The 20,941-nt window shown below is 39.1% G+C and overlaps 1 protein-coding gene across 11 annotated transcripts in view; it reads right to left on the minus strand.

The window, feature by feature from the left end:
- HDAC9 (histone deacetylase 9) overlaps nt 1–20,941 on the minus strand; it is a 923,925-nt gene that overhangs the window by 854,214 nt on the left and 48,770 nt on the right. The window contains exon 1 of one of the 11 annotated variants that reach the window (XM_032304491.1): nt 6,223–6,330. The exons of the other annotated variants lie outside the window; for them this stretch is intronic. The gene's annotated coding sequence lies outside the window, so the exon portion shown is untranslated. Of the gene's footprint in view, nt 1–6,222; nt 6,331–20,941 lie in introns of those variants that run through there. 11 annotated transcript variants of the gene reach the window in all.

Raw genomic sequence — 20,941 nt, forward strand, 5'->3', positions numbered from 1 at the left:
TAAAGAAACTTCTCTTCAGGGCGGCTGGGTGGCTCAGTGGGTTAAAGCCTCTACCTTTGACTTAAGTCATGATCCCAGGGTCAGGCTCTCTCTGCTCATCAGGGATCCTGCTCCCCACGCCCCCTTTCTCTCTGCCTGCCTCTCTGCCTACTTGTGATCTCTGTCAAATAAATAAATAAAACCTTAAAAAAAAAAAAAAAAAAAAAAAAAACTTCTCTCCCCTCCTGGCCAACAAAATCAACAGATTAACAGCCTTGTTTACACCTTTTAGGGACAAAACTGATACAGAATTCTACACAAATTAGGACAGTTTTTAAGCTGCTTAGAAAAGTAAGAGGAGTCAGTGGGAGAAAATCTGTCAATGAGAATGGGCTATTTATTCTTAAATCTTGCCATACCTCTTTATCCAAATGAGCCACAGAGAAACACACTATTTTCTTAGAATGGGGAAATTTTCCCGTAGTACATTAGCCATTCTTACGATAAGCCTGATGTGGAAATAATAGGAAACTGGCCTTCAAGTGGGTAGATAAATGAAAAAAAGAAGAAAAAAGCAAGTAATACTGATTGTGAGTACAAATTATCCAAGCAGATACTTGCTTTCAATTAATAGTTTCAATTAATTTGCACATTAATTTGTCCATGCTGTAAAAATATATACATGAACATTTAAGGAGATAAACACAAGCACAGCAAGAGCAAAATTGCTGCTATGAATCTTTTACCTATTGAGATCCAAGAATGGTTATTTTGGTTCCTGAAGCTATTCTTTGAGCTACACAAATCCAAAATAGGGAACTAGGAGTCTTGCTTCAAAAAGATCAGTTCTGACAGGAAGTTGCTCAGCTGCCTAGAAGTAAGTTATTGCTATAATATCTTGGGATGGTACAAAAGTCCAAGGGGCTGACATCCTGCAACGCCCTAGCTTGCCCATGCAGCCAGGGAAAGAGAGGGCACTAGCACATTACAGTGCCCCAGCCCACAGTGCTCTCTTAACAGCACTGTGGGGTTGCTTCCATAGGTCCTTTAGCCATTCCACCTCCATTACCTGTTCCATAGAAATCATGTGGCAAATCAGCAGAACCTTACAGACCTAAAGAATTTGCCCAAGGATGATCTCTTCTGAAATTCTCAACAGTCCTTTGGAGTATACTAATAAGCCATTATTATTTCCATTTTACAGAAGAGGAACTGGAGTCTTAGAGAGTTTCAGGGATTTGGTCACAGACAGGTAGGTGGTAATATGGAAGGGCTGGTCTTCTGACTTTTAGCCAAGTGTTCTCTGTAGCATCACAACAAATTACAGGCCACTCTAGCAGAGCTGCTTAAATAGCAAGATTGTGTCTACCTACACATTACAATTTCAGTAATGACTCATTAAGTAACAAGTCTCCTTTACTAAAGAACCTTTCTAGCCATTGAATAGACTGAACTCAGTCACACACACACAAAATAAATAAATAAATAGAAAATTTGGAATGAATGTCTACATGAACTCTCACAGTTTAAGCTTTCATGACCTTAGACTTCATAGTCCTATCACAATCTTTTTTGGTTTTTTAACTACAGTCTGAGCTTCTTACTATATATTTTTTCTCCTTATGGACAATTGGTATTATTTTGGACAATGTGTCACTAAGAAAACAATGCTTTTGTGGGAGGTGGGGGATGGGTGGCTGGGTGATGGACATTGGGGAGGTTATGTGCTATGGTGAGCTCTGAATTGTGTAAGACTGATGAATCACGGACCTGTACACCTGGGGCAAATAATACATATGTTAATAAAAAAATGCTTTTGTAATTTTGTAACTAACGAAAACTATATCTCTCTAAAATATCTTTCTGAGAAACAAGGCAACTTGTAATGCACAGCTCAGTCTACAAAGCCATTTACATTCATCTGCAGGTCCTTTCTTTTCTTAGTTGGAACGATTATAGCCTCAGTTCCACTAAAGAGTAGGTCGGCTCCATGAGCTGACTCAATTCCTAACATCTACTGTAAGAGAGCTTATTGGTCTAATAAACCTACTGTGCCCGGGCACTGAGTATCATCAGACCCCATCTCTCTTATGCCTCAGAATGTGAAATTCTGTCGTAATTTCATCTTTAGAGGAAAACACTAGAAAATTACTCTGATTTATTTATTTATCTATTTATTTGGAAGAGAGAGTGAGCAAGCATTGGGGGAGGGGGCAAAGGGAAAAGGAGAGGGAAATAATCTCAAGCAGACTACATACTGAACATAGAGCCCAATGAGCGGCAGAAGCCCAATGCAGGGCTCGATCCCATGACCCTGAGATCATGACCGGAGCCAAAACCAGGAGTCAGACACTTAGCTAACTGAGCCACTCAGGTGCCCCCCAAGTAATTATTCATTTTAGATTCTTTATCAAGCCTTCTGTCTGACATTCCTGCCTCTAGGGACCATCTGAATCAATGAATGAATGAATAAAATTCAGTGACCTGCATATTCTCCACTTGGTATTCATGTTCCTTCATACTTCATTTCTTCCCACCCCACTTTCTCTCCTTCCTTCTTTGCCTCACACATAAGTCCTGTGTCTCCACGCAGCCTGTCATGAAGTTCAACATTATCAAGGACAGCTGAGACACAGGCACCAAATAATCAACACGAACACGACCTGAATGGCTCTAGTGAAGCACATCGGCTGACTATGTGTCCTAATCATTCCTGGGTAGTACCACTCATACTCAAATTTCCATGTTTTAGTACCTCTTTCTGCAAAGGATACTAACATCTCCTCTTCGTTACCTCCCGGACCAAATTCTTTAAGACCACCTTCAATGAGAATTCTTAACCAGCTACTCCAAGTAAAAGGTCAGCTTCCTCATCTATATTCATGGTGTCTTGTACCATACCCATAAGGACACCCCTGGGGTTAGATAATAATAACACCTCTTATGTTAGCCAAGTACTTTTATCCACCCTAAGATATGTTCCTCAGTTCCGGGGTTGTACTGTGTTCATCTCAGTAATCCCCACACCTAGCACAGCACCTGAAACATACAGATCCACAATAAATACTTGATAAATGAGTCGACAAAGGGGAAGGGCTAAACAAATGAATCTATAGTTGCCTGGCTTTAGGGCAGAATCATTCAATGTTTTAGTATGGAGCTCTGAAGGACTAGAACAAAGTCCTTGGATTTGAGACAGAAAAAAAGTACTCTGCGGTTTGGGCCACCACCTAGGAAGACTAGACCCAGATGGGGTGGATACCTTCATGGATCAGGGGAAGGGACCATACACCAAAAAACAAATTTTCCTATGAGTGACATTATTATCCAAGATACCGTCATTTTCTAGGCTTTTCGACTGAAGTGATTTCTCAGATCTCTGGAAGGGTTCAGCTTTTCACCTTACTAGCCTCAGCTTTTTCTCTTCTCAAGGAAATCCATTTCTTTATTAGACAAGCTGTATAAACTCCACAATTCTATCAAAATAACCAAACCACTATTCACCAAGACATAAGAGAATGGGATATAGAGATTTAAGAATCCTTTTTCCCCTTCAATTCTAGTAACAGAAGCGGGACTGTACAAATAATGCTCCTGATGATATTTAAAGCTGTCTTAAGCAACAGGACCCTGGAGACTCTGAGGACTGGGAAACTGATGGACATAACGAGAGCCACACTAAAGATAAAGTCACGTGATTTAACCTCACCTGATACCACAGCAGACACTGGGTGCTCCAAATCACCAACACACTGGTAAACACTGGCACATCAGCTCCTTTTGGTTCATTCTGGTCTCTGGGCAGTTACCTATGCAAGACTCCCCACCTGCTTGGTTTCACTCCCCACCCGCTTGCCGGATGTTTGCTGACTTCACCTCTGAGCATAGCTAAGAACAGAACGTGTCACCCAGAGAGCCACACATCTCACATGGATTCTCCGTGCTTACATTTTGAGAGAAAAAAATAAGCCCCACTCTAAGACTTTTAGGAGAGCCATTTAAGCACAGGCTACAATGTAGGTGTAATATAGAGCAGGGAATGCAGTTTGGGAGGTTAGTTATGCATGCATTTTGCATATTTAAGATGGAATTCAGTAGTCTATACTATAAATATAACTCAATGGTAACATCTAAAAATATATATCACAATCAGGAGTGGTCTGCTGGTTATTTCATTCCATAAGAAGTTCTGCCAACTACAGTACCTACACTAATAAAACAGAACTTTTCTCAGGAAGGCTTGTTTTAAAAAAAAAAAAAAAAAAAAAAAAAAAAAACATTGGGTTTAGCCCCAGGGACTCCAGTACCCAAGGCATATCCTAAATGGCTTCTATATAATGAGAACCATTTTATCAAAAACTCTTACTGCACTGATTTTTATTGGATCATCTTTGAAAGCCCCTACCTGCAACTTCCCTCCTTGGACAATAGGGAATAGGGGAGTCACAGCCACCATTATCATCAGTTTGAGTTTAAAACTAGAATCACAATACCCAGAAACTGCAGGACATACAAGGCTCCTTTTCAGTCATGGCAAAAGGGTTGTTAGAAAAAGAGCTTTGTCTACCTGTAAATACGCACGAGACAGAAGTCCAAAATAGAATTGTGAAAAGGAAGTAATAGTCGAAGTGAAGGAACTTGTAACAGACAACCTCTGATACCTGGGCAGCAGGAGGGCTTTGTAACTCTTACACTATAACCTTCCCTGCAGAACGCTGCCCGATCAAGCATGCTTAAAAGAACCTGGCTCCCGGTCTACTCCCTTGCCAGTGTGGAGGCACGGGTTATGATCAGCTAGCCAAACACAAAAGACCTTTATCTATCGCTGCAATTTAGATTGACACAGTTCTCTTTTCCAAACTTCAATATTGAATACATTTTTTTTTAATGTCTGTGATTTCTTTAATGCTGCAACTCACCTCTTGAAGATCTGATAATCCCTTCATGCAGCAAATTGCCCATGTAAAATGTCTCACTAGCTGGGTGGTATGGAAGTCAATTAACCTCTCTGAGCCTCAGATGCTTAAACAAGAATTATTTAACTCACCAGGTCGTTGGGAGGCTTGGAAAAAAAAAAGTCATCGGTAAGGAGAAAGTCACAAAAATGTTGACGATTATTATCATTATTAGTACAGGAACTGCGTTTTACTTCAGGCCAAGTTCCATCCCAGGAGGAATCTGCGATACACGATGTCTCTCACCCTGGAACAGTTCTGAGGCACAGCTATTAATCTTTCTCACTCCACTAGGGTTACAACAGGGATCTCATTACTAAAGCTCTTCTAGTTTCTTTGCTTCTTTCTTTTAGAAGGCAAATGCGCATTCTATGGAAATACAGTGTGTCATCCCTTGCTTGTGAATACATGCTATTTACCTTAATCTTTCACTGACTGATGTTGCGAAGATATTTTTTAAATCAGTTCTTGGCTATTGATGGAAAGGAAAGCATAAGCATATCAAAAACAGTAAGTTAGGAACCATTATCATTTTGTAGAAATCGGAAACAGGAAGTATCGTCCCTAGCACTGTATAAGTCCTTCTAAAAAGAACTTTTCTATTGTTTCAACAGATCACCTTGGGAACTTCAGTAGACTCGAAGGCCTCTCCCCCTATTTTGAGGAGGATTTCACAAATAATCTTACCCACTGTTCTATCTATTGCTGGTGGTCAATTCGATTTTAAGCCAGCCAAGACGTATCTCCAGACAGACATACACCTGAGGGGAAGAAATGACAGCAGCAGAATTCCCCACACAATGAAGAAGGGAAACAGGATGAGCCATGAGCCACGAGGGCCGCTGCCAGAATTGGGCAGGTGTGCAGGCTATCTTCCCAATCAATACACACGTTGTCACTGATTCCGTTTACTCCTCGTTTTCTATCTTTGACCCTCTTTTCTACTTGCCTTCTCCAGAATCTCTTCCAACTGAATAAGTCATTTACTTTGTTGACCTCTTTCTGAAGAAACCCCCCCTTAACTAATGAACCAACCTCCCACCTTCCATCTTTGTCGTCTTCTTATCTCCTCCCAAAGAAATATAGTTTATACCTAAGACTTATCTCGGTTCCTTCCCTCTCGGGTTCTTTTCTTACCTAGGCTTTTTCTTTCTCTACAGAGGCTTTGTTTGAATACACACTGATATCTTAGGATACCCTTCAATTTCCAGAATACATGGATATGTAAGAAATAAATCATTTCTTGAACTTTACCCTACCAATTATTACTGACTTTTCTGACACAAACCTCGCATTTATATTCAGGTTAAGATGAATCCAGGTTCAGCGTACGTGGGTGGCTCAGTCATTTAAGTGTCTGCCTTCAGCTCAGGTCATGATCCCAGAGTTTTGCTCTGTGGGGAGCCTGTTTCTCCCTCTCCCTCTGTGGCTCCCCCTGCTTGTGCTCTCTCTTGCTCTCTCTTCTGTCAAATAAATAAATAAAATCTTTAAAAAAAAAAAATAGGAAAGATCAACCGAGGTTCATGCCACATAGTTACAACAGTTTTAACGATGCTTGAATGTAATGTGTACCTACTAGGTGCTCACTAGGAAGATTCAGTACAGAGCCCAGAAGGTAGCTCGGATAGTTCCTGCCTCACAAATTTCACACCCAGGATCTCCATTGGTGTGATCCAAGGACTCCCCTGAAAATGCAGATTCAGATACTTGGCACTGATCTAAGAACCTCTTAGATTAGAATCTTTGGGACAAAGGCCCAGAAACAGTGTTTTTAACAAGCTTCCACAATGATTCTTAACTGAGCTAAAACATGAGAACCACCACATATATGAACAATTAAGAAATAAAATAACAAAACAAAGAGAGAGGGAGTAACACGGTGAACAAGTGCACTGGCTTTACAGTCTGACTGACCTTAATGCATATTGCACCCTTCTGATTTTCTTACTGCGTTCTCACAGGGAAATTATTTTACTACTCTGACCTTCGTTTTGCTCCCAGTAAGTTGCTGACTCTAAGACCTACTCATAGGGACAAAAAAACAATATATTTAAAATACTTAGCACAGTGCTCAACCAATGTGAGATATCGTTCTAACAGTCAGGGCCCCTGCATTGCAAAGTGGCCCAGGAACTGGGAAACACTGCAGGCTTAATAGGCATCATTTCTTAAAAGGAACAGGATATCACAAGCACAAAGGACCTTGGAAGCTTTCCCTGGACTTCAGAGGTAGAAAGGAGAAGGTGCCTTGGAAGAGCTGGCATACAGCTTTAGGGTACTGAATGTTATTCAAACACGTACAGTTGGCCAACATGTCCTCTTTCCTGTGAAGTTTCCTAATTGTAAATAGCGTCAAGAAACAATTTTAAAATTACCTTGCTGTGTCCTTCAACTAATTCGTGATGAAAATGGTATTTGTATTCCCATACCATAAATTATTTTCAGTGTTAAAATAACCCTCCAAGTTATCTCAAGCTCTGTGCTCCTAACAGGATGTTGGTAGTTTGTTTCATGCAGCACATTCCATTCCCCAAAAGATGACAGAATTTTAAACAGACTGCTTCTCAAGTACACCATGTTCTTTATATACAAAGTGATAATGCTGACTCCCGCCAGGAGGGTATTCTGGATGGTGACACTATTATTGCTGATGGGTCACAGGTTTCCTACCATCCCTAAGAGGAACTGTGTGAGAGACTTCCAGTGAGGGCCGGGTAGGCTGACTTTAGCCAAAATGAAGACTGACCTGCTCCAGGAAGCTAGCCGGCTCATGACAGGATCAAGAGACTTGATCCCATTAGCAAAACACACTGATCAATTAAGCCAACTGACTCTGAGCCAATCTTATTAAACCTCATTATTCCTATGAAGGAATTCCTACTCCATTTCAAAAAATAGAGAGAAGTTTCAAATAACAAAACTTGCCAAAATAAGTTAATAATTACTGAGTATATAAATACAATCTCAGAACTCAAACTCTGCACTCAATCCACAGGACATTTATCTCCTCTGAGTGAGAAATCCTCCTTAGACACTGAGTATCTGCATAAAAACAAAGGGGCTAAACCAACTCATTTTACTGCAGGCAATTTCTATTAATGTCACATAGGGGAGGAGATGCAGCCTTTGCTTTCATATTCCAGTTCTGCAGGAAAAAATATTCACATATATATGTATATATATACCCACATATTAAAATAGACTGAGACAGATCAACACATATAAATAGCTCAATGCAACATCTGTAGCAGTCCTTAAGATTGTATTAAAGTCCTTGCTGCTTATCAGGTTGGTAAATCATATCAGCTCCTAGTTATTTAAATTGCCAGTTGCCGGGCAACCACATCTTCTGTCAACTGTCATTCACTCTTAAGTTCCTCTGCAACACTCCTTTAAGAAAAAAAATAGTGAAAAATCCTTGAGATGCTTATTTTGGGCATCAGAAATGCACTTAATTTTATCCCTGAGCTTAAAGTCTGAGACTTGAGTGATATTGAGAAAATAAACATGTTCAGTGAGTTGGAAGAGGGCCAGTATATGGTACAGGTAGTGATGTGGGTGAGTACTCAGAAAAGTTGAGAGATTTTGTGAAAGGAAGTTTCTCTTTTGGAACCTGGTCCACAATAAAGACATATAAGTGACAGAAGCTTTCCAAAAGAAGATATGGACTCTGGGGAAAATAGGTGATTCTCAACAAAACTGATGTCTAGTTATTTTTATAATCATGCAGTCATCACTGAAGGATGAATAAGCATTATAGTCACAGGAATCAACCACTCCTTGCTTCTGACCAAAAAGAAAGTTACAAATAAAATAATGTACTACCATCTCATGAAAATTTCGACTATGAAAATATTGTTTTATTTTCTTGGATATAAACTGGCATCCATTTTTTTACTGAGCACAAGAGTTAAGTTATCTAGCAATAGTGTAAAACTTCTCTTCAAGGTTAGGTAGACTCCTCAGCCATGAAAATAATATAATGCAGTATTGATGCAATTCACTGTATCAATACAAGTAGTTCTAGAATTGGGGCTCCCTGTCTCTCTGGGCCTTAGTTTTAAACTACATCACCCCCTGAAGTTCTTCTAAGCAATAAAATTTCATAAACTCATCAACCTTTCAATTATATAGTTCTCAACAGTCACAGCCTATATAAAACTGAGCCAACCCAATAAATCAGATTTGTGTTGCTACATGTCACAAATACAGACACATATACATCTGGAAACAAAACAAAACAAAAAAATATTAAAAGGAACAATTCACTTTGTTGCACAAACATTTAAAAAGTAAAAAAGAATATCTTCATGACTTCAGGGAGGACAGTGTTTCTTCAAGACAAAATTTGTCAACTTTGAAATTAAAACCCTTGTGCAATCAAAGAAGCTCTCAAAAAGGGTAAAGATAAATCACATTGAGGAAAAAATATTGCAATGCAAATAACCAACAAAGAATTAGGAACAGGAATATTTTAAGAACACCCATGAATCAGTAAGAAACCAAAACAAAACAAAAAAAGAACAATTTGGGAACAGGAAAGGAATGGGCAATGAACTGAAGGGAGAATTTCAGCAGCCAATGACTATATGAGAAGATGCTCAATGAGATACCAATCATACTCATCAAACAGGATATCATTTTTAAATCGTATAATCCTAGTGTTGGCAAGGATATGAAACAACTGAGATTTCTACATTTCAGAGAGTATATTCTAAGCACTTACCACTTAGAATAGAAACTTAAAACTATGTAGTCAATAGGAAGATTTTAGCACCCTATGACCTGTGGGAGGCAGAATAATGATGCCCCAAAGATGTTCATGACCTAATTCCCAGAACCTGTGAATATGTTACATAGCAAATGGGTTGAAGGTTGCAGATGGAATTTAGTTTGCCAATAAAGTAACCTTAAAATAGGGAGATTATTCCAATTATTCAGGTGGCCTCAATGTATTCAATAGTGATGATCCTAAATGTGGAAGACCGAGGCAGAAGAAAGTCAGATGGAGATGTGACCAAGGAATGAAAGAGAGCTACAACAATGCCGGCTTTGAAAACAGAGGAATGAGGCCACAGTCCAAAGAAACTGCGCACTCTTTACAAACTACGAAAGCAAGAACCAGATTCTCCCCCAGGGGTTCTGTAAGAAATACGGCTCTGCCAACACCTGAGTGTTAGCCCACCGAGGCCTGTGTCAGACTTCTAATCTCCATAACTGTAAAAAATAAATTTGTGTTGTTTGAAGCCAGCAGGTTTGGGCAATTTGTTTCAGCAGTAATACGAAACTAATAAATGACCCAGCAATTACTCTCACAGGGAAATTCTCCCATGTGACTGGTTGGGCAAAATCACAAGAATGTTCATAGCAAGATTATTTAGAACAGAAATTTTGCAAACAATCTAAATGTTCATCAAGAGAAGAATGAATATATAAATACTGTACTAATATAAAATAAAAGAATACTCTAGAGTAATTAATAAAAAGGACCTTTAGCTAGATATATCAACATGAATACATTTCAAAACTTACTGTAAATTAGTGAAATAACAAGCTCAAGTATTATTTATATAGCATACCCTTTGTAGAAGTTTCAAGAACATACAAAATGATATGGTAATATTTATGGATAGATATATTATAGCTAACAAATAAATAAATGGATAAGAATGATAAACACCAAACCCCCAACAGTCGCTATCTCTGAGTGACTGAAATGAACAGAGCCCTTCAAATACATCTTAAATGCTTTACTTCATAAAACAAAAAGTCCTGAGGTAAACAGAATAAAATGTAAAGATCTGATAGGACATATGTGTAGACTATTAAATTTATTATATAAATTATTTATTATTAAATTTATTATTCATATTTTTCTCCATTACTGAAATATTTTACAATAGATAACATATGCTTCAATGATGTGCTTCCCACATGTCCACTGGCAAAGGGGCAACTCAATTCTCCCCAAGTTCACAGAAAATGATCTCACCCAAGTAAGCATCCCTATTAACTTGCCAATTAAATGACAAAAATACCAAAAAGGAAATATCAATATTTGACCCAATTTTTGTAACCTTCCAAATGTACACTGAAGTAAGCCGGATTTTGTTTTCATTTTCATTTTAAGCAATTTCATCTTACCTCTGAAAGTAAAGAAGTAATTCACGTTGGGAGGACTTCTTCTGAATGTCTCCAAATAGGCACACCCAGGTGTGAAGAAATCTATTTGTAAGTGGGTATTTATGAAATGGACCATAATAAATATGCTGTCACCTTTCACACCAAAAATTGAGATGGTTCATTTAGAAATACAGTGTTTAAATAAGTTGTCAGATGAAATGATATTCTAATTATATCATCAAAATCCTCCATCAATATATGAATTAATAAGCCTTTTTGCTAGAGACCCAAATAAGGAAAAATAGAAATCTCCTTTCTGTGGTTTAATATTGTTCCCTTGATTTATACTTCTATTGAACATGTTTCAGTTCCTACTTTTATCTTTTTTAAGTGGCAATTCTCTAAATCCCTGAGGGCATTAAGATTAGGAAATGACTATTCCGCTTCTTAGGAAAATATAAGAAATGAGGGGGTTTTCCATTTTGACTGTTTTTCCTCCTGGACTAAAAATCTTTAACTCTTTTTCTAGGAAGCATCTGTAACTTAAAATACTGACACTAAATTGTTTTTGCTAGAAAAAAAATTCTAAGAATAATGTATAATAAATATGATTGGTGAGAGTAAAAGCATTATGTTACAGTTGTTATTAACATAAAGCTTATTTAACCTCTAAAAAGCCAAGATCCATTTCTTTTAAGCCTGAGAAAGTTAAATTAATTATATTTAGTTCTGGATGGCACAAGTTTAATACCTGAGCCTGCCAAAATACCAACCACAACATAAAAAGCAATCATAACACCTCTAAAGAAAAACATGTTCCTTTGTTCTTTTCCGGACCTAGCCAAGCCTGAATCCAGATAATATACTTCAATCAACAATTCTGAATATCTGGGGCACCTGGGTGGCTCAGTGGCTTAAGCCTCTGCCTTCGGCTCAGGTCATGATCTCAGGGTCCTGGGATCAAGCCCCAAAGCAGGCTCTCTGTGCAGCTGGGAGCCTGCTTCTCCTCTCTCTCTCTGCCTGCCTCTCTGCCTACTTGTGATCTGTCTGTCAAATAAATAATTATTAAAAAAAAAAAATTCTGAATATCAAACATGAAGCTATGCCATTATTAAGCTTAAAATAAAAGATAAACATATAATTCCAGTTTATTTTAATTTATATAATACTATTTGGAGTATTAATATACCAAGAACTTTCATCTAAGAAAGTGACTTAAGAATTATTCCAGCCAGATAATTGCTTCTAATCAAAGCTAATCTCTTTAACTGACGCCTCACATTTATGTAGAGCATTGCTACCTACAGTATTCCAGAATCACTTTCCCTTTCATAATCTTTTTTCCTTCTGTTTCCCTTTTCTCCAACCAATCAGCATGAAGAAACTTGGGTTGGTGAATCAACATTCTTCCATATTTTCTACATGTTCCTTCTCCAGAGAAATGTCATCTCTTGTTCTTATCCACTTCTTCTGAGGGGTCTTCCTTTTCTGGCTAGGATCACTTCCTCTTCAAGTACCTAGGTCGAGTTCCTAGGTCAAGCTCCCTAAACTCAATGGAGGAGGGACTTCTGAAACTATCCTGGCTGCCTTTTTCTCCTTTAGATGAAATTCCCCACTCACCTCTGACACACAGATCACCTCTACCCAAACATATCCTTTAACAAAGACTCATCAAATCCTTCCAGTGATAAGTAGATTATAGGCATTTAAAAGGTGTTCTCTACCGGGAGTTGAGATATGCCTCTCTGTAAGTTTATTTATTGCTTTACTTCATTCTTCTTTTGGTGATCCAAAAATCTCTCTGTTATGTCGTATATTCATTCAATTATTTGAATGTTATCATGTTTCCTTCAAATTGTAATTAAATACCCTCTGTTTTTCAAAAAAATCCTTTAACCATAATACTTTCAGCCCCATAACATGCACACCTCCCACTATTGATCGATGTTAAGCTACAGTATGACTGACAGATGCCTGGAGAGTACAATGGTATGTATGAAATAGCACAGCCCTTCCCATTCAGTCCGTCTAAGAGCAAACTACTACTCTCAGTCCCATACATCACCCTGGGTTTATTACTTCAAATTATTTATCTCCAATAACATTATCTTACTTACTGGGTGTGTGCTTCTTACTGCCTCTTACTGGGTGTGTGTCTCCCACTGCTAGACTACAATGTCCATGAAAGTGAAGATGCCATCCATCTAATTCATAGGAACCAGAGAACAAGACCTGACATATGATAGACAGCCAATATATACTGTTGACTCTTTGAATGAAATCCACCTAAAACACTGCTTCTCAACAATTTTCACCTGACATACTCATAGATGTTCAAGGATCTCTCATTGACTTAAATCATATAATGCCTAAGTGCCAGCCATAAACTGTGAAAATACAAAATGAGTGAAACTTTAGTCTTTGTGGATAGGGAGAGTTCCAAGGTTGGTGATGACAAGGTTAAGTTCTAAAGGAGGAACAGAAAGATTTCATTCAAAACATGTATTTGTAACAAACACTCAGCACTGCCATGCCATTCTGTTTCAACTTTTTAGACTTTAGGAGATCTGAGACTTCAAGAAGTTTGGAAGAAATGTATTATAGGTACAGAGAACAACATTGGTGAACAATGTAAAAATAAGAGAAAGGACATTCTAGGAACTGCTAGCCAACTGAGGTGATGGCTAAAGAGAAGGTAGGGAGGAGAAATGCAAGGAGTGGACTAGGAGTTGACAGGGCAGATTATGAAGAGGGCAGTGGGAGCCTCTGAAAGGATTTAAATAAGAATATGACCTGATCAAGCTAACATTGGAAAAAACAGAAAATGTGAGTGTCAGAATGGTGCACTCAGCAGAGGAGGGTATGAGCAGGGCCAGGAAGATGGGTAAGAAGCTGCTGCCGAATTCCAAAGAAGAGATGACAAGAGAGTGGGATATGAGGATTGGGGGTAGACCACAGAGAAGGGAGCACAGGAATATTCAAGGCAGGAGAGCCAACAGGGTCAAATAATAAAAGGGTGAGAGAAAGGGGAAGTCAAAGGTGACCCCCAAGCTTTCTGACTTGGTGAAACAGAGGAGAGCCAGTCACAGAAATCAGGAGTCAATAATAGTAGACAAGAAGTTCAGAAGACTTCACTTTCCTTAACAGAGGAAAGGGAAACACATCAGTATGTTAATGGTGCCCTCTGAGAACTGCTATTTTTTTTTTTAAGATTTATTTATTTATTTGACAGAGAGAGAGAGATCACAAGTAGACAGAGAGGCAGGCAGAGAAAGAGGGGGTAAGCAGGCTCCCTGCTGAGCAGAGAGCCCAATGTGGGGCTTGATCCCAGGACCCTGAAACCACGACCTGAGCCAAATGCAGAGGCTTAACACATTAAGCCACCAGGTGCCCCGAGAACTGGTATTTAAAATGATCTTATCTCTTAGCCTTTTTTTTTTTTTTAATTTCCAAATTTTCTTTAAAAAATGTATTATTCATAACAAGAAGGTCTTTTTATTTCTAATTTTTTTCAATAAAACTCCTATTGTTATTTTGTTTATTTACTTTCCACTGAAGAGTCTGAAAGTCATTAAAATTGAAACTAGATGACCCATGTGGATAGATTTGGGGGTTTGGAGATTTTGTTTTTTGGCATAAATATAATCAGCAATGTAAGACTGTGGTACTACCAGGAAGTCATATCAACCAAGGCCTTTTTCTTCTTCTAATGTGGTTATCTGCCACATGCAAGAAAATGTCTGTGTCATGCTATGACAAGCTCATATCATGCACAGCCAAACTGTGCACAAAATTAATAGGTAAAATAAAAGGGAAACTCACTTCCTCTAAACTAATTTAAGTTCCTTTCAGTTTTCATTTAGTTACAGTAACAACTCATCTCACTTACATACTTAACATCTTGACATGGTAATTTAAACAGATTCTGTCATCCCCGCCAATAAACAGAACTCTTATATAACACGTCGTCTTCATAAGAAGTTGACCACAAGCACCACATAATACATGGAGCTTTTTTCAAAAGTGTCTTAACAACTGTAGACAGTTGTATGGCAAGGGTTAAGAAGCAGTCTAACTCCATCTCCTGATCTATTTGAGGACATTTTTCTCCAGGTTTGGGGGAAAAAAATATTAGCAGTATTTGCTACAAAATGCAAATATGCCACTATAAACATTTATTCATTTAAATCGGTAAGTCTAGGTGCATAGAATACACCAGGTTGCAAGAGATGAGGGGGAAAAACTCCCTGCTTTTGTGTAACTTACCTTTGAGTGAGAAAGCAGCAGAGGGTAGAGTTTTCAAATATTTCCACAAGGATTCTATAAATCTAAAGGACCAAAGAATGGAACTGAAGGACCTTGGTGGAACTGAATAGCCAACAACTAAATCCAATGCTTCTGCACATGCTGCTGATATAATGGGAGATTTTAAAAGAAAAGGCCCCTTCAGCTTGGTGCAGTATTTGCCGGTGTAGGTCTGCTCCACAGACTTGGAGCCAGGAAGAGCTGGCCCACAAGACGTGAGCATAAAACAGAATACTGTTGACCTGTCAAACCCTTGGGTGTGTGTCAGGGTGTAGAGGGGGAAGAATGAGTGGGTTCCTCTTCAAGGGAAGTAGAAGTCAATGGCCCTATGGGCCACCGGAGATGAGCAGCAGAGGACAGGGTGAGCTGGGAGGCTCTCAAATTCACCTGGGATGAGCTGGTCCCCCAAAGGACAAAACTATAAGGCCAGTTGTCCCTTCTGCTCAAAGAAGAGAAACAGCTGGAGAATTAACAGAACACTATTTCCCCTACAAGATGAAGAAAGAACAACAAAATTCTTCGTGGTGATGCTGACCTCATCCCAGTAACAACAGAAGAGATTCTCAAGTGGGCTGGGACAGTGCCTAAGACTCCAACGCACTTAATGTTCAAACATGCATTTTTTTCAAAAGGGAGAAGAACCTCAAAGGTAAGAATGAGAACTGCCAGAGAGGGTAGGAAGGGAAGAATAGGAAAGGTGAGGGGTCCCCCTGTGGGTTACTCCTCTGAGTAAGGTGCTTCCAAGCACCTTATTCTTTAAGGTAGAGTTTCACTGGGTCAAATTAAGTTACTTTTTTAGGCCAAATGAAAGTACTTCCAAATCCCTTCCATAGCCCCATACAACAGGTGCGGAAAAGGAGGACAACCTTAGACCTGTGGGTTCTTTGTATCTTAGCCCCATTTTTTTCTAAGCAACAGAAGAGTAACGCCTGCACAGACAGTAGATAGGGGGTGGGATTCTTCAGATAGTAAAATTCTGATTTTACTCAATTAGAATTTAGGAAAAATACCGAGACAAGGAAAGACTAGGATCAATTTGAAAATTAAGAAACCAAGGATTTGGGGCGGTTGGGTGGCTCAGTCGTTAAGCGTCTGGCTTCAGCTCAAGTCATGATCCCAGTGTCCTGGGATCAAGCCCTGCATCAGGCTCCTTGCTCGGCACGGAGCCTACTTCTCCCTCTCCCACTCCCCCTACTTGAGTTCCCTCTCTCGCTGTGTCTCTGTCAAATAAAAAACAAAATCTTAAAAAAGAAGAAAAAGAGAGAAAGAAAAAGAAACCAAGGATTTGGGGGCACCTGGCTAGCTCAGTTGGGCAACTGCCTTTGGCTGAGGTGGTGATCTCAGGGGCCTGGGATCCACACCTGCATTAGGCTCCCTGCTCAGTAGGGAGTCTGCTTATCCCTCACCCCTCCCCCTGCTTGTGGGTTCTCTCTCTCTCTCTCTCAAATAAATAAATAAGAACTTTAATTTAAAAAAAAAGAAAAAGAAAAAGAAACAAACAAAGTATTTGTGTAGGGAAATTGGTGGAAGAACAGAAGGCAAGCTGAGGACAAAGCAGAAGCTGACATCCCCAACCCCCCCACCATGGGATATATGTGACATTCCTCAGCATTCCTGGCTGCCCTAAAGGAAAAACAAATAGTTAACTTGTAGAGATCACAATCCTGCAAGACCTGAGTCTCCCTCAGTTTACAAATGTCCTAGTGATTTCTTAAAAGATTTTATTTATTTATTTGACAGAGAGAGAGAGATCACAAGTAGACAGAGAGGCAGGCAGAGAAAGAGGAGAAGCAGGCTCCCCGCCAAGCGGAGATCCCGATGTGGGGCTCAATCCCAGGACCCTGAGATCATGACCTGAGCCAAATGCAGTGGCTTAACCCTCTGAGCCACCCAGGCACCCCTGTCCTAGTGTCCTATTGATAAGAAGCTTTCTTATCAATAGCCTAACTTCCAAAGACCCGTAACTCAGTTCCTAAAGCCCTAACATCATCCTCCCCTCCATAAAATTGAGGGAGGCTGAGGCCAAGGGAAATGGAAATTAAGTTAAATTTCTTTTAAACCTAAAGCTCATTGATAAGGACAGATGATAGCAGGAGTATGACAATGCCTCCATGAAGCTCCCAACTATCTTACTGTTAATATCTTTTTTTTTTAATTTTTTATTTTTTATAAACATGTATTTTTATCCCCAGGGGTACAGGTCTGTGAATCGCCAGGTTTACACACTTCACAGCACTCACCAAAGCACATACCCTCCCCAATGTCCATAACCCCACCCCCTTCTCCTCACCCCCCTCCCCCCAGCAACCCTCAGTTTGTTTTGTAAGAATAAGAGTCACTTATGGTTTATCTCCCTCCCAATCCCACCTAACCAAAGAGGCACAGAATCTATACTCAGAAAACTATAAAGTACTCATGAAAGAAATTGAGGAAGACACAAAGAAATGGAAAAATGTTCCATGCTCCTGGATTGAAAGAATAAATATTGTGAAAATGTCTATGCTACCTAAAGCAATCTACACATTTAATGCAATTCCTATCAAAGTACCATCCATCTTTTTCAAAAAAATGGAACAAATAATTCTAAAATTTATATGGAACCAGAAAAGACCTCGAATAGCCAAAGGGATATTGAAAAAGAAAGCCAAAGTTGGTGGCATCACAATTCCGGACTTCAAGCTCTATTACAAAGCTGTCATCATCAAGGCAGCATGGTACTGGCACAAAAACAGACACATAGATCAATGGAACAGAATAGAGAGCCCAGAAATAGACCCTCAACTCTACAGTCAACTAATCTTCGACAAAGCAGGAAAGAATGTCCAATGGAAAAAAGACAACCTCTTCAATAAATGGTGTTGGGAAAATTGGACAGCCACATGCAGAAAAATGAAATTGGACCATTTCGTTACACCACACACAAAAATAGACTCAAAATGGATGAAGGACCTTACTGTTAATATCTTACTAAAAGGAAAAACCACCTTAACTTGACAATGGCAAGGCCTCTAGTATCTTGTAGGTTCTCTTTAGCAGACTAAAGTTCTTTCAAACCCTCCTTTTTTCCTTACCTCCCCCCAATCCCACTGTATATAATCTGCAACCCCTCACAGCCCAGTGCAGGGGCTCTCTCTGCCCATAGATCCTGTCCCCGTGCTTTAATAAACCACCATTTTGCACCAAAGTTGTCTCAAGAACTCTTTCTTGGTCATTGGCTCCGGACCTCACCCCACCAAACCTCACTTATATCCTAAAACTTCATCAAAATCATGATTCGATAACTGATAGAGTATTGTAGGCCCTATCCAATATTTGCCTTCTGTATTCAAAACTCTGCTTACATGATATTTAAAGTCTATAAGGCAAATATTTTTTTTAAAAAATAGTATCTTAGAACAAGACCAGGGCTGTGGTCATTTTACATTAGTAATAATGAAATGACACAAGTAACTAAGAATAAAGGATATATGAAAATGCAAAGAAGTTAAAGATGAGCTCCAAGCCCACTCCATGCACCCCCTGCCCCAGCACTCTGAGAGTGCTACAGATTCTCCACCAAAAAACACAAAGCACCTCTGAATGCCCTAACAGTTTAACCTTTACTATGATGAAGGAAGCTGTCTCAGTATCTAGACCACAAGTACCCTGTAGGGTTGAAAACTTGCTCTATTTATTCAGGGATGCTAGTCCTGAATGTTAGAACTTCATATTAGAACTTAATATTCCTTTCTGAACACTGAAGTTTTAAACACTATTACTATTTTAAACACTATTACTATGCAAAATTTTGTGCCCAACCAAATGAGCAGCTCAGAACAGAGCACTGCCTGTGGGCTCTGATGGGTTTTTAGACTCAATGCACCTGGGATCAGAGGCAGGATTTTCAGATAATTTCAAAGCCCTTGCTAGGGTGCTCAGAAGACGTTCCAGGCTTTCAAGTTTATCAGTAGTTGTAGGGGAAGGAGAATCTTTTTTCAAATAGATAATTTTTCTGCAGTCTTGAAAGTGCTTTTTAACAAACCATAATCACCTCAGTCAGATGTACTGCAACTAGCAAGGGAACAATACAGTTTACTTTTGAAAGGACTCTGCAAAATACTCATTACCAAACAATAGAAGCTGTGCTTCAGCTTTAAAATGCCTGAAGCCTAGGGTGGGTTGCTTGCTAATCAGGGCACACAACTTTCCACCAGCTGAAGAAGCTTGTTTTCATAGTGGCTGGTTTATTCTAAAGCAAAGCTCTGCTCATTGAGAATTTTAGTTTTATAAAGGAACAGGAAGTCAAATTCTACTGTAGCTACTTGATTAAAAACTTTCCATTCAAAATATAAGTGACCTCCAAACTAAATACTATGTCAACAAAACAGCTTTGTTTTTAATTTGGTATTTACTACTAGAGATATTTATAGAAAGAACCAGGATATAGATATCTCCAGTGGCATAAGCATATAGATTAAAATCTTTGTTAATGTAAAGAAAAATTAATTTCATTTTTTCTAAGTATGGCATACCAGTAATAACTTTAAAAATTTCTAAGTTATCATAATCGTAGATGCATTTATTCATACAGCTAAATAAAAGGAAAATCTTGAATAATCCATTGTCCAAACATAATTACCAACAACTCCCTACATAATATAGAGCACTGATGCAATTTTCTAATTGTATTTGAATTAAGATAACCGTAAGAGATGGGATGAAATCTAGATCTAGTCAAAGAGTAACATAAGCTCTTCTAAGTTCTGGGGAAGATGATGTTTTATTTTGGTGTGCTCAAAGTGAAAAACCTATAAAAATAACTTGTATGCTGGTATTCCAATTAAAAATAAATACAACAAAATCCATAACATTTAATCTCTTCTTTAAGACTAATTCTGTCTTTGTGGAGATAGACCATTTCCTTGCTGCCAAGAATCCCTAAGCAGGGGACCATCCTGCCCCCAATGGCTCGGCATCAGAGCCTCCACTCTACCTGGGAAAGGGCTGCCTCTAGGTCTAATAGAGATTTCATTTTAGCAGTATGTGAATTGTTCCTGGTCAATGAGTGCCCCAGCTTGGGCAGAAAAAAAAGGCCTGCATCCTGCCCTTCTCTTTTTCATGGACTGATGTTGGATAAGTTTCGAACTTCTCCATGGTGTTGTATTCATTTTCTCCAGACGCCATCACATATTATCACAAACTGGAGGCCTGGATCAACAGGATTGATTTTCTCACAGAAGTTCTGGAGGCCAGAAGTCCAACATAAATTTCAAAAAACAAAATCAAAGTGTCAGTACAGTCACTCCCACCAGAGGCTCTAGGGGAGAATCTGTTTCTTGCCCTGTCCAGCCTGTGGTAGCTGTGGGTATTGCCTTGGTTGTAGTAACATCACGCCAATCTTTGCCTCCAGGGTCACATTGCTTTCTTCTCTTCTCTATGTGTCACACGTCCCTCTGCCTCCTTCTTATCAGGACATACATGAGTGTATTTAAGGCCCACTTGGATAACCTAAGGATAATCAGAATAATCACTAAACTCTTAATTTAATCACAACTGCCAGGTCCCTTTTTTGGCCATTTTACAAAGTAACATTCATGGGC

Source organism: Mustela erminea, chromosome 11 (assembly GCF_009829155.1).
Source record: "Mustela erminea isolate mMusErm1 chromosome 11, mMusErm1.Pri, whole genome shotgun sequence".
NCBI classification, from domain to species: domain Eukaryota; kingdom Metazoa; phylum Chordata; class Mammalia; order Carnivora; family Mustelidae; genus Mustela; species Mustela erminea.